Raw genomic sequence first — 12,146 nt, 5'->3', positions numbered from 1 at the left:
AATCAACAGTCAGAGCAATCTAGAACTACCCACCAGCCTTCCACTTCTTATGATACTTCCTCTGATCCTTCATCTTCGCAAGGTAGAGCTGGCAAAAGTCAGCCTCCCAAGGAGAAGAAGGAAAAGAAGAAGAGAGAAAAGAAGCAGAAGGAGCCTATGGCGAAGGCGACTGGGGGCAAGCAGAAGAAAGCTGACAAAAACCCACACACTGCACCGACCGGGCCTAAATCGCCATGTGTCATTTGCAAAGGGATCCATTTCCATCGTGATTGTCCTTGTATTCCCCAGATACTAAGGGACTGGTCCCCAAGGTTGCACAATCCGGTAGCATCAACCTCTGATTGTCATGTTGATTGCATTCCGTCAACTAGCGAGAGTGAAGGACGAAGAAGGGGACCAAGATCACCCTGTCTATTGTGTGAAGGCAATCATGCCATCCACAAATGTCCATTCTTAGATGAGGCAAAGAGAGTTTTGGAAGATCGCCCGGTTTCACCGTTGCGACTTCCTCCTGGATATCAAAAACTCGCGCCTAATCCCTCGATAGTTGAAAATCCAGTTGACCCGCTCAAGTGGTCAGCTGAAGTGTCGGTCATTGAGAATGAACCTACTGAATCTAGACCAGACGAAAGTCTAAAGGTCGAAACGGCAGTTGACCCGGTTCTTCCTTCAGAGGTTCTATCGTCCAATGACTCCGTCATTGAAGACCCGTCTTCAAATGACACCGTCGCCGAAGAGTCATCTTCATGCGACACCCTCACTGAAGAGAATAAGGATGACACCATCCAGGTTCTTTTCATCAGCACCGACTCCGATGAGCGTCAGGGCAATGCGCCCATTCCTTTATCGCAGGAAGGAACATCATCAGAGTCATATCCGGCCGTATATTCGGTCCCACCACCAAGCAACCTGGTTGTATCCTTTGATTGGAATCAACTAGGCAGACCCCGGTTACCAGCCAGTACACCATTCAGAATCATTGTCCAGATCTATAGAATGATTATGGCTGGTACTATCATTGATGAAGGGGCGTCTGTGAGTATCCTTTCCTCTGTTGCTTGGAAAGCACTGGGTTCCCCAGCGCTTTTACCTGAGTTGAGAAATCTCTCAGGTTTTGATAAAGGAACCAGTCGACCATTAGGAATCCTCCCCAATGTACCTGTTACATTGAAAGGGAAGACCGTTAATATAAACGTGATGGTCGTCCAAGGACCCTTGGATTATAACCTACTCCTCGGACGCGACTATATTTATTGCATGGGAGCGATAGTCTCCTCACTCTTTAGAGTAATGTGTTTTCCACACGAAGGAAGGGTGGTCAAGCTCGTAGACCAACTTTCATTTCCGGGATCTCGCATCGCAAATAGTCAAATACCATTCCTAAATGGTCTGTTCACTCAAGATTCGCCTCCACCCCCAGTCCTCCTTCCCGATGAATGCGAGTGATTCGGAAAGAAAGACTAGGACCCAGGGGGCATGCACCCTGGTCTGCTTCGGGCAGAAGAAACCTCGGGTATAAGGAAGAATTTCCGCAGAAGAATATGACTAGTCCGTACCCCGTCCGTGGAAGGAAGTGGGGTTGTTCTGGAATAGTATTCTTTTGTTAAAGTTATGAGTTTGACAAAAGAGTCATTCACCTTTGTCTAAAAAAGTGGGCAATGCCCAAGTAGGAATTCCCTTATTGCAACAAGTAGTAGCCATCTTTGAATTCAAGCCTCGCCCATTAAAACATATGTTTTGAAGGATAAGCAGGGGCAGCCTGCAAAGTAGGGGACTATATTGTTGTGACAGAGGGTAACCATCTTTGGACAACCCAATGATAGACACCGCCGAAGAAAGAGATTGATTTGCGGCAGCAAATAGAACCCTCTTCGGATAATAAGAAAGAGGCAAACCTCGTTGATAAAGGGGCAGCCCCGAAATTCTATCCTATACCTGGGGGCATGCAAACTTTTGGAATGTGAGAGAGGGACGACTATTTATTTTTTTAAATTTTTAGGTCCTCCCTTTAAACCTGTAGGTCTAACCCTTTAAACTCGTAGGATTAGCCGTTTCCGACCTTGCATGAAGAAAGCCTGTGGGGCAAAGGTAAAATTTGCCAAAATTGGAGCATAGCTTTGTGAGATAAAGCTCCTTAAAAAATAGTTATCTCATAGGAGGCGTTCTTATTATGACTGGTATATCGAGCAGTTTTAGCATATAGTTCATGCTCGTTAAAAAATAAACACAAAATTCGAGCAGTTTTATGACTGAATTTATGCTCGTTAAAAAATAGAAAAGTGTGAGCAAAAGTTTCCCCCAGAGTTCAAGCTCATGGAAAAAATGAACCTATCCCGGTAAATAACCTTTTGAGATTGTAAATTCATCAGCCATAAGAACCTTGATCGTGTTTTCATCCATCACCTCCACTGTTCATTTGGCCGATCATTCACTTCCATGTGTGTGTTTACCTCTTTTGAGAAACAGCTGCGAAGAGTGATTTCACCTAGCCATCCTTGTGACACTGCCGTGATTGGAAAATTCCAACCTGTACCTGGAATCTGCTGCTATCCCTGTTTATCACTCGTTCCTCAAAAGACGAGTCTTCTTTGAGCTCTTTTCACTGACTCGTAAAATATGAAAAGTTTGCCGAGTTTTGGCCTTCCAGCTCGTTAAATGACCGGAACGCTATCCCTCCTCTAGATTTTAATCTTTTTGGACCTGAGGGATTATTGCACAAAAAGATCGAGCGCTTGTCTTGTTCGGCTCGTAAAAGTACCGAATAGCCATCCCTTCTGTATTGTTTTATACTTTTTCGGACTTAAGGGATTAGATGACGAAAAAGGAATCATGGAGTTGACTTTCTGTACCTTTTCAGACTCTCTAAAAATGAAAAGGACCGAGTTTTCCTTGTCGTTAGACTCGTTAAAATGATTAAATAGCGACAAACTTGTCTTTAGACGAGAACGAGTTTCCCTATCGCTAGGCTCGTTAAATCATAGCGATGGGCTTGCCCGAAGGGCAGGTTATAGAACAAGCATATGTTATCCTCCTCAAGCTTGACAAAAATAAAGAGGTACTGGTCAGAAATGACTGGGGAAAAATTGGGAGAACATCAAAGTTTAATGGTAGCAAGTCACTCTTGAACATGACACTTTTCCTCCGTACCACATCGGGTTGGGTTGTTTCATTCACCGGTCTCATCACCATGGTCCTCGCCAAACCATCCACTTTTGGGGTAATGCTACCGATCCATCGCATCAGTGTCGTTATATGTTCAAGAGGGGTCATTCTGAAAGTGTCAACCGTGTCCCATCCACTGCCATACATTATCCTTCATCCATTCACGATCGCCACCCTGAATCATATGTCACAGTTTGTTTTCACCTCCACTAAAATCATTAGCTCCGTTCCGTGTCATTGATGTGGGATTCATTAAGGCCCTCCTTTGACGGATCGCTTCTTGTCGACTTCAGCTCATTATCCAAGAAGTTGATCTAGGAACACCCCCATCAGTACTTTGAAGCTTGCATGCCTCAATGGCAAGTTTCTCACTTCCGGCGACAGGTATACATCAATGACCTTCGACCAGAAGATTTTGCGTGGCGTTCGACGCCAAGTCCTTTATTCACGCCACGTAAATTGTACTGCGGTACCTTGAGGGTCATCGTCATTATTGGTGATTCCTCTCGCGCTTGTTAACGGTTTTCATTATTGACCGGTAATCAATAAAGGAAAATATCAGTTCTCCACCTGAAAACACTTCAAAACAGGCTAATTTTGGATCATGTCAGCTGCTCCACTGAGCATCTGCGCTGGAATGCAACTGCTCCTCCTTGTACCTGCGCTGGAAGTCAAATCTAATGAAGGCTACCTGCGCTGGGCGAGATTGGCCAAGTGGCACAGTCATTCTGCAAGGTGTCAACTGCCCAGGAAGCTTCCAAACTGACACTTGGTTCATGAGATTCGCCCTGTGATGAGTAAGAGGTACTTGATCACCATGTGTAAGCAAGGATCTCCAAGTGGACTCAAGAACTGAAGATTAACTGAAGAGGGAGAGGACACTAGTCAGCTCTATGCCAGCCTCAAGCTGACTCATCCTCTCTTCTTCTCTCCTATATATAGAGCTCTTCTATGAGGTCTAAGGGGGCTAGAATTTTGTGTAAAGCAAGGAGGTGCTGTTGGTTTACAGTTAGAGCTATTGGGTGATTGTTTTACTAGAGGTGAAGAGGAGAGTTCTTGCTGCTGGGGAGGTGCTGCTGGATTGGAGCCATCAATGGTTGTAACCTTCTCAGAACCCTGTTACTTCTATCAATAAAGTTTTGCATGTTCTCCTATATACTTGTATTGCATTGATGTATTGTATTTACTTGTATATTTGATTCACTCTAATCCATGCATCAGTTATGAGTACATGTATCTTGTAGTTTCTTCTCTTGTTTTGTGCAGGATCTGTGTGTAGCTGGACCGGCCAAGAGAGCAAGGAGTTGGGAACAAGAGACAAAGAAAGAGGATAAGGATTGACTAAGCGAAAAACACCAGGTTGGTTAATCTTTTCTTCCTTCTCTCTGTACTTTCATAAAGGAAAATATCAAAGCTTTATTTTCAGTTGTTGCTAAAGACTGTCACCTTTAGAGTAGGGATAGAGTCATTCGAGTCGGATACTTTTCCCCACAACAACATGAAGGTCATGTGAAGAAAGAGAATGGAACAGAGAAGGAGTTGCATGTGCTGAAGTAGCAATTGAAGGAAGAATAGGAGCTGCATAGATGAGAGAATGAGTTGCAGTAGAAACAGGTACAACAGTCGGTGCAACATGCACTTACAGATGAAACTGTGCATGTACATGTTATAGATCCATCCCAGCAGTTGGCATGGAGCAGACATGGTCAACAGTGTTGTTGATCGCATGCAAGGGAATTCAACAGTATGCATGTCATTGTGCAAACTCATGCGATCCCACCCATTCAACACACTCACCGAGGTAAAGAAAAGAAGCAAGTCTGACTGGAGCTGAACATGTAGTTTATAGTTGATGTGCATGACCACCATAACATAGTGGAAGAGCAGCACGGAAACTATGCATCAATGTGTTGTCGGTTTGGCCGCACCCAAGAAGACCATGTGCATGCTAGAAGACGAGTTGGATGGAGGAGCCATACCAAGGAACCTATATGCAATAGAGCCAAGAGTTCTCTTAAGCAAGATGTCGCCATGGAGCATGTGCACACCATCATGGACAGCCAAGCTTGGCATCAGCTCACCACCTTCACCATCGCAAGCATGTCAAAGAGTTAGTCTCACTGCAACAGACCGAGTGTCAGTGATGTCTTGCATGTCTTGCTCAAGCCATTTTGTCTCACATGGGCACATGTGCATTATAATGTAACGTCTTGTCAAGTGGAATTTCAAGTGTCGATAGTTGGATGTAACAATCATAGAGTAGATGAAGAGTCATGAGGGTAGATGAACTGTCACAAAGGGTAATGTCAAGGGTCATCCCACCCTTTGCTATAAATAGAACCTCATAACTCATTGTAAAGGCTTTCGGTCAGATAAGCCTCCAATAAGACTATCTTGGAGAGAGCTTGGACGAATTGTAACGAGCCTTAGCTTCTCCACTGTGCAGAGCTAGTATATCTCTTTGGAGGAGTAGGCGGTTGTGGCTGTAATGTTACATTATTGGAAATAGTGGTTAGACATGGATGTATTGTATGACTGGAACTTACACTTATTAATATAACAAAGCCAACATGTTTCATGCATATGTTGTATTGTATTCTATGCTCCTGGTTTACTCTAAATGATATATGTATTTGTTTGCTTACGCATGCATGTATGAACTATTATGTGTATGTAGGCATGAATCTTTCTGAAACGTGTTGTTGGTTTAACCATCACTTTGGATTTCTAGCTAACTTTCCTTCCATGTTGTGATGCATCTTTGCTCGTGTTCCCTCCTTAACTCCGTGTTATCACAGGTTTCCAAGGGGCGCACCCATCTCAACCCCCACGTGTTTGAACCTCTTATGCACCTTCCTTAACTTTCTGTAGCTGTCACACCCTTGCTACCAATAGGGACATCTTACTTGCCTCTGTGAAAAATTGTGGTCAAGGCATTACCATACGACCCACCGCTAGGACTCCTATACCAAATGGTCTGAGGTCTAATTGGGAATTCTTACAAGGAAGATCCCCTTACATTTTGGCAGGCCCAGCACCGTCAACAAGCTCCTACAATGCGGTTGTGGTATTGTGAATCTATTGTCTTTAGTTATCCGAGCTATTTAATTATAATAAATATGTTGAAGGCTCAAAATCTTGTTGATGTTCCCGCCACCCACATTGTTGTGTTTTTTTAAATTCTAGTAAAAATTTGGACCATTTCTTGATTTATGTGTGTCATCCTTGCACAAGAGCCATGATAATATTTTTTGTATCATTTCAATTTTATTGGATGACTATGTATTGTTCCATTCTAAATCATCATTTTAAAAGTCGAAGGCTCATATAGTGATGGATCTTGTTAATTGAACTGAATTCAATGAACTCCAAGGCTTGTTTGATAATGATCTTGTTAATTGAGCAATGAATCAACTTTAGTGAAGTGGCTCATCTACTTTGTTTCTTCACCTGCAATTTGCAAAGGGGAAACTCTAACACTAGCAGTAAGTATCGCCTCAACATTCACAAAAACCCTGCCTTGATTCTTTCTTGATCTGCACTTTTTGTTTGCAAATGTTGTGATTAAATAAAAAAGGGATATTACAGAGCCAATCTTTTTAACACTTCCCATCATGAGGTTTGGGTAACCTAATTAGCAAAAATGGTTTCCCATTGCGGGGAAGATGGTGCAATGGTGGGTAGACAAAAAATGTGTTTAACACTGCAACTATACAAGTTGACCATGTCTACATGTATTATTTATAAATCAAAGAGTGATTACAATAGATCATGTTGGGCAGTTGATGAATAGCTTCAATATGCTATTATAATAATTTATTGATTTTATTAAATTTATATGTCTAGTTTGAATATTTAATATTAGAAAGAGTGTAAAAGTATCTTCTATAACTAAACATTTTTTTTTCAATTGAAGAAACTATGCCTAGAGTAGCTCCTAATGTCTAAACATCAAACATTCAAAACTTGATCTTCTTTCTTTATCTTTTGCTTAAGCATTGAACATTATTAGCTTGACCCAAATTCCATTCTAGCTCTTTCTGTAACCTAGAATTCTTTTGAAGTTTAGCAACTTAGGAATTATCTGACTTAAGTTTTTCTTGTTCAGATTTCTCTAAAGCTCTCTCCAAATTATGAAATTCTTGATTCTTTATGCTCAAAGATGAAAATGCCTTCATTAATTCCCTTGTTCAAACATTTCCTTCTAGATTTGTTTGAGATGAGGAACCAAATGCATCTTTTACCTTCTCTCTTTCCTTTAACAACAATTCCACTTGTGATTCCAGTTTGTGCATCTGCTTATTCTGCTCAATCATTGCTGATAAGAGAAATTCTCTTGCTTTCTCCAATTTCTTGTGTTTTTGGATGCTCAGTAGCTAGTGAATTTAACCTTTTGCGAAGAGCCTGAATGTCTGCATTTCTATTCTTTATCATTTCTTGTGAAGCATTGATACCATTAGGATTTATTCCCAGTTAGATACTATATGTACTCCAATTATTTGATTATATTATTCTTAGCAAGAGAGGAAATTTTCTCCATATTTAACTCATAAATGATATTATTTGATGTATTCTGCAATTTAGACAAATTAATTGTTGAACTGGTTAAAGTGGAGTAAATCATCTCCCTTATCTATCTATGGAGATCAATCTGGTCAATCAAATGGATTTCCTTTGTATTAAAAGAAAATATGGAAATTTTATAATCTTTTTCTTCTCTAGCCCCTTGGATTTTTGGTTATAAGAAGGCTAATTGAAACTTCCCCTTTGTAGCATCCAAGGATGAGAGTAATCTATTTCGTGTAGAAGAACCACGTTGCCAAAATTGATTGTAGGTGATTGATTTCAAATATTCATTCTTCTGTTTTCCATAAATTGAGAAAAAATACTCTGATTGGAAGAAGAAAATGTTGAAGAAGATTATCCTGTTGATGTTTCCACTTGTTGTAGACTATATACAAGTTCTTTTAACAAAACAATTGTAGAAGGTGAAGATACATTTAGTGACATAGTTTCTAACATTACTTCTTTTGTTTCCCTTAATTCTTTCCTTTTGTATACTGTGAATGATGTTCCTTCTAAATTTGAAGTGGAATGTGGAACATCTTAAATAACCCTATTGAGTTATTTTTATTTCTATAGAGGAGTAAATGAAACATTAATTTTTAGAGGTTTATCTATTTCTTACTCTCCTGGTCATTCTTCTAGGGTACCCTCTCTTATCACTCAGATTTTCCTTAGAAGTTATGGGAAGAAGGAAAGGGGTCTGAGGTAACCAAAAACCAATCTTTTAACTACAGAATCTAGCCAATGTGTACTCAGAGAGGGATCTCTATTTATAATTTAGCTTTGTTTGGTGTGATATTAGGCTAGTTATTAATGTTTAAGGTTGTTTTGTTTGAGAGTGGTGGAATTATGAAACAAATGGGCAAACTAGGCTTCAGGCCATCGGGCTATGGAGTCAATCAGGGATAATTCACTAGATCAAGTCAAATTGTTGAGGTAGGATTTCAACAGGTATGATAACAGAGTAAAAAAAAAAATTAGGCTTTGAATGGATGATATTTTTGCTCAAAGAAAGAAGGCAATTAAGAATCCTCAAGTTAGGATTAGAAAGAAGAAAGGAAGATACATCAACTAGCATAAGGAAATTAAGAATCCTATACCAGGGACTTATTAAAGAAAACTACAGGGATAGAGGAGCAATGAAGAATTCTACCAAAATAGTTTAGAAGAAAAGATGTAAATGACATATTGTTGATAGCAGAGAGAAATGAAGCTAATTTTGATATACTTTGACTATTTTACCATTTAGTTTTAAGATGCATGGGACATTAAAACATGTAGAAAACACATAAATCACAAGGATAGAATACTTATTTGCTATTAGACTACACATGAATATGATGAAATATCCTCAACTTTTATTCCTTTTCCAGCAAAAATCCAGACTTGAGTACAAGATCTTTCTTCGATTGAGAGTGTAGAGTTACAAAAATGTTATAGAATCCACCCTCAACACTTCATATGGAGAAGTATTTATACAAAAATTATATCAAAATATCTCATAACTAAATGAGATTTATTCTAGGAAATACAAATATCTTTTACAACAATATAGAGACAGATGGTCTAAAATATAGAGACAGATGGTAAACAGATTGTTGTTGTCCCTTGATTTATTGAAGGATCTAGAGGTTGAAACTCGATTTTGGCTCTCGTTGTTGCTTTGGTAATTATGTGTTGGATCTTGATTGACTTTTCCCTACTAATACTCTTTCACCTGTTTCTGATACACTTTACCTGTCCACCAGCTTTCATCCTTTTTACCAAACTTTATTGTGGTAAATATTTCTATTTACCTTGCTGTTACCATAGTAATTTAAAGGATGTCTGTCATGTTAGTCCACCATTCTTCCTTTGGTATATTCATCTTATTCAATTTCTTGTAAATTTCATTAGCCTCAGTATATTTCACAAAATTAGGTTGGACTGTGAATAAGTGTTTTACTTCATGTTCAATGAAGAATAGGTTCTCTAAACCATCGTAAAACACTTTTCCTGTGGGTAGTGCCTTTGCTGAGGATGAACTAGCTTGACTTTCAGCTTGCTGATGTAGTCTATCTGAACCATTAGCCTATCATTGATGACTAAAGGGCTTGGGAGTCCTTTACTCCTTAAGATGTCAAACTTTCTCATGAGCTCATATATATATTCCTACATACTTTGACATCTTCGCTCCGCGCCTTGCATTAAGTTCCTTTTTGTCAGAACTTTCTTCAGTTAGAGGATAGTAGCAGTCATATGCTCAATGTCCAGTTGCTCCAACTGTTGCCTATTTTTACTCTTTAGAAAATTTATTAACTGGACTGCCTCTTCAGGGTTTCTACCTAGTTTTTCTCTAGTCTTCTGAATCGCCTCAAGAGCAAGCTTAACCAAATCAAGTTGTTCAAAAATAATTCGAATGGATGACCAAATTGGAATCAATGATATTGGTCGACAATACTTTCCTGATCTTTGCTAAAGGTATGTCAAATGTCAGGTCATTTTCTAATGCCTTGATTTGTTCAGCCATTCCTTTGTTTCTTATTTGATCCTCTGCATAATTGATCTTTGAAAGATCATACTTTTGCTCCAAGGTAGTGAATTTCTCTTTTACCTTCTGTAGCTCTGTTACTTGGAGCTTCATTTCTTCCATTGACTTAATTATTTCCTCTATGCTCTGTGTTGATGTACCTGCCTATGTTGTACCTGTTGCTTCCACTGGTGTGGTTGTTGCTAAATGAATGTTTGGTGCTAAAACAATTGCCATAGTGGAAGGGAATGCCATTGAAACTATAGGCACTGTAATCTCGGGCTGGGTGGTCGACTCACTTTGCCTTGACTGCATTGCTTTCTCCAATTCCTGCTCTGTTTCCTTTAATTGCTAGTTTAACTTAAGGACCAAGTCCATAAGTTCTTCTTCATTTTTCTTCTCTATAACCTCAACAGTCTGAGGGTGAATGAGTGGTGGCAACTTCAATTGTTTTCTAACTGTAGATATTTCTTCATTCTTTATCTTGATTAAGCTTTCTGCTACTTTACCATCTTTTTGGTCATGACCCAACTCAATTACTAACTCTTCCAATGATTTTATTCTTTTATCTTTTGCTTGTGAGGAGGCTTTTTTCAGCTGCAATTGGGTTGTAGTGTTGCTCAATGAATTTTTCAAACTATGAGCCATCATTGCTTTGTTGGTCAATGTTGAATAGACCATTTCACTCATTTTCTTGTGTAGTTCAATCTAGTCAATAGGGTGGATGTCTTTAGCCAAAACCTCAAAACCAATTTTGAGATAATCTGCCAAGGATTTTGGCTGCTGCACTGTGGGCTTTAGGAAACTCATTTGCATTTTTCCCTCTTTGATGTCAAAGGCTGACATAAATCTGGTATGGTTTGTAGGGGCCATCTTTAAGTACTGAGCATATGCTTGTGCTTTAAGCTACTCATTCTTTGTCTTGATCTTTTGAAACTTCCCCTTTATATCTATAATCTTCTCGGAAGAAGACCTGAAGGATGATACTTCTGTGTTGAGTTGTCTTTCTAGCACTTGCTTTTGTGAACTTGAGGATGTCCCACCTATTGGGAATGTTTGTAAACAATCTGTCCCTTCCTTCCTCATGCTCTTTGTAGTTTCTCCAATGAATTCTTCCTTCGAATAAGGATTCAACCTTTGCCTCTTAGCAAAGGGTTGATATGTGGGTTTGTTAGAAGGGGTAGCTACTTCCCTTTCTCTTTTCAAGTTTATTTCCTCATTTAGAGGAGTTTGTAGTACTGGAGGATTACCCATTTTTGTTTGAGCTGGTGGTGGCTATGGTGGAGTCAATTGTTCCAAGATTTCAGGTTGCTCTGATTCCTCTGGTTGTTCTACTGTTTCTGGTTGTTTTGATGTAGGGGCACTTGTTTCCTGAGTTTGCCTCTGTGAAGGCTCTGCTATGGGAGCACTATGTTCTGGTGTTGGCCTTTGGGAAGACTTTGTAGGTACCTATACAAAGGAGTCCAGGTCAAGTCTCTTCTACAAATCTTTCATCACATTTTCAACTTCCACCTCATCACTATCTTGTTCTATCAATGTCCCTTCCCTCCATTCATTTAAATTGGCATATTGTTCTATTTCAGGAATTTTGTGATCAAGGTAGGGTGACAACTTGTGTTTCATCCTTCTATCACAGATGAAACTGTGAGGGTCATAGGCCCAAACAAATTTTTTTTTTAAATGCATATTTGTCTCTATAATTTCTTCTGCTTCTTGCCCTGCTTTCTTGTTGTTGCACAAAAATGGGCCTAAGTGGTCTTTGATCCTCAACTGGGCTTTCTTTTTTTCTTTCATGAAGTGGATTTGATTAGAGTTGATTATTTGCCTATAGTACTCTAGGGCAAATAATCTCATGGGGACATATTTGGGCAATTTGTAGGGAGGAAATTCACACCCATAGATTCTGATA

The 12,146-nt window shown here is 39.5% G+C and overlaps 1 non-coding gene across 1 annotated transcript; it reads right to left on the bottom strand.

The window, feature by feature from the left end:
* Positions 1-6,349: 6,349 nt before the first annotated feature.
* On the bottom strand, positions 6,350-6,453 carry LOC149182076 (U6 spliceosomal RNA). Its single transcript, XR_016257891.1, has one exon. It is a non-coding gene; the product is annotated as a U6 spliceosomal RNA (small nuclear RNA).
* Positions 6,454-12,146: the final 5,693 nt, after the last annotated feature.

Source organism: Pinus tabuliformis, chromosome 3_2 (assembly GCF_031772625.1).
Source record: "Pinus tabuliformis cultivar Carrire ecotype Pingquan chromosome 3_2, CPIR1, whole genome shotgun sequence".
NCBI classification, from domain to species: Eukaryota; Viridiplantae; Streptophyta; class Pinopsida; order Pinales; family Pinaceae; genus Pinus; species Pinus tabuliformis.
The sequence above is the reverse complement of the archived record's forward strand: the minus strand, read 5'-3'. Positions and strand labels throughout refer to the sequence as shown.